The sequence below is a fragment of the Lithobates pipiens genome, unplaced genomic scaffold (assembly GCF_037356315.1).
Source record: "Lithobates pipiens isolate NorthernLeopardFrog02 unplaced genomic scaffold, aLitPip1_a1.2 Scaffold_8, whole genome shotgun sequence".
NCBI classification, from domain to species: domain Eukaryota; kingdom Metazoa; phylum Chordata; class Amphibia; order Anura; family Ranidae; genus Lithobates; species Lithobates pipiens.
The window spans coordinates 642,398,643-642,401,447 of NW_027507903.1; the positions used below are offsets into that span (position 1 = coordinate 642,398,643).

At 48.5% G+C, this 2,805-nt stretch overlaps 1 pseudogene; it reads right to left on the bottom strand.

Annotated features, from left to right (window-relative positions):
* Positions 1–2,509: 2,509 nt before the first annotated feature.
* Positions 2,510–2,590, bottom strand: LOC143964614 (U2 spliceosomal RNA; annotated as a pseudogene).
* Positions 2,591–2,805: the final 215 nt, after the last annotated feature.

Sequence of the window (2,805 nt, forward strand, 5' to 3'; positions counted from 1 at the left end):
CCCAGGGCAAGAGGGAGGGGTGATGTCAAAGGGGGAAATGTAAGGATTAAGGGGTGTCAAAACAAAATAGTTGACCGTATGTCATACTAAATACATGTATTTTTCTATCCTTCTCTGTAAAATAAGGATTCGTCATCTATTGTCACGTACTCATCAAGAAGAGGCCGCATCAGCCCTAAAAAGCAGTCTACGCCCAGAAGATTGTCTTATCAGCTGATAACACCCGGAGAATTGTCTTTACTTTGAAAATGTTGTTTTTTTTACATTTGCTGATGTTTGCTCTTTTCTGTCTATAAAAGATGTAATAAAGAAGCCTCAGAGCCACAGCCAGTCAGAGACAGTCAGAGTTAACGACGGACTTCTGAGCAGAAATACTGAATATCTCCGTGTCTCTTTGCTTGGATAAGAACTCTAACTAACAATTGGGAAACGGTAACATAACCTGACAAATAGGTGACTTGTTGAGGTCACACCTAACATTTCGTTTGTGGGTTCTGAGCAAAAAAAATTTGAGTTTTACATGAAGTGTCAGAATTGGCCTGGGTGGCAAGGGGTTAAAATTACCATAAGTAATATACAAATAATTATTATGTATTGTTTTAAAAGCAAGTTTCTATATTTAAAAAAAAAAATATCTGTACTCAAGCAGGCGGCTTAACGGACAAATTACTGAAATTTGAGGTTATAACTTCCAACCAGTAATTTCACAGTACAGAGATAAATAATTTTTTTTTTTTTAAAGGCGTGTGAAACACAGTCAAAAAACTTCACCCGGTGCCAAAAAAATGCGCACACACATAAAGAGTGAAACACAAAAAAAGTGCAACGGGTACACAAGCCCTCTGAAATCAGAGGGCCTTGCTCTGAATCCCCCGGGGCGTTAGGCTCCAAACGGAAACCAGGGTACTTACACTGGTCGGGAAGGGGCGGACTGACCATTCGGGCACGCGGGCACTGTCTGAGGGCCCCATGCCACTAAGGGGCCCCATCAGGGTTGCCAGCCTCAATAAAACCAGGGACAGTATGTAAAAATCTGTGTTTTTAAAAAAAAAATCCCAAGATTATAGCTGCCCCGCCTCTCCAGTACCTTTATGTATATGTGTATTCTGTGTGTGTATACTGTGTGTGTGTATTGTGTGTGTATACTGTATGTGTGTGTGTGTATTCTGTGTGGCCCCATAATCTATTGCCTGGAAGCCCCATAATCTTCTATTGCCCGGGGGCCCCATAATCTCCTATTGCCCGGGGGCCCCATAATCTCCTATTGCTCGGGGGCCCCATAATCTCCTATTGCCCTGGGGCCCCATGAGTTGTCAGTCTGCCCCTGCTGGTCAGTCTCTGAAATCAGAGGGCCTTGCTCTGAATCCCCCGGGGCGTTAGGCTCCAAACGTAAACCAGGGTACTTACACTGGTCGGCAGGGGCGGACTGACCATTCGGGCACTCGGGAACTGCCCGAGGGCCCCATGCCACTAGGGGGCCCCATCAGGTTTGCCAGCCTCAATAAAAACCAGGGACAGCATGTCAAAATCTGTGTTTTAAAAAAAAAAATCCCAAGATTATAGCTGCCCTGCCTCTCCAGTACCTTTGTGTATATGTGTATTCTGTGTGTGTATACTGTGTGTGTGTGTGTATACTGTATGTGTGTGTGTGTATACTGTGTGTATATATTGTGTGTCTTGTGTGTGTATACTGTATGTGTGTGTGTGTATACTGTGTGGCCCCATAATCTATTGCCTGGAGGCCCCATAATCTTCTATTGCCCGGGGGCCCCATAATCTCCTATTGCTCAGGGGCCCCATAATCTCCTATTGCCCGGGGGCCCCATAATCTCCTATTGCCCGGGGGCCCCATAATTTCCTATTGCCCGGGGGCCCCATAATCTCCTATTGCCCGGGGGCCCCATAATCTCCTATTGCCCGAGGGCCCCATAATCTCCTATTGCCCTGGGGCCCCATGAGTTGTCAGTCCGCCCTTGCTGGTTGGTCTCTGAAATCAGAGGGCCTTGCTCTGAATCCCCCCGGGGCGTTGGGCTCCAAACGGAAACAAGGGTACTTACACTGGTCGGCCTCTGAAATCAGAGGGCCTTGCCCTGAATCCCTCGGGGCGTTAGGCTCCAGACAGGGATCAAGGGTACTTAAAACTTGGTCCATCTGGCCAAAACCAGAGAGCCCCGACCCTCAGCAAGCTCAACCCCCGCTCCTATCACTCCTACCTAATTACATTCAGAGATACTAAGCGCTCCTCCCCTGCATGCAGAAGAGGACCCGGTGTACTCTCGCAAAAAAAACTGTCCGGAGCTATAGCTACTCCAATCTAGGCCAGAAGGCCAGGGACCCGACCCTCTGGGGTCAGACCACATGCAGCACCCATCCCCATCAGGAGCACCTTTACCAGACGGCTCAGACTCGGCCCCGGTGGCACCAGCATGGATGCCCAGACACCAGCACTGCCGAACCGCCCTTCCAGGTCCAATAACACCATTCGATTTGCATGTGTCCTCCCCACACTCGGGGGTAACACAGCACCTCCTTTGGAGACTAATAAGAACAGATACTACACTTGATCTTAGCCAAAAGGCAGAGAAGCAACATCTACATACAGCTGAGCATGGGGGGCTAACAGTCCTCAGGACTACATATCCCACAATCCTCCTCTCTTCTCCTTTTTCTATTCTATTTCTTCCCTGGCTGATATGAAAGTGGGGGAAGAAACATAGTGGGTGGCTGTGCTGGCAAGTGCCGCTCACTAGTACAGCAGCGGGCGTGAGGAGGAGAGGGAGGGGGGAAAGAAGAGCTGCAGTGGTG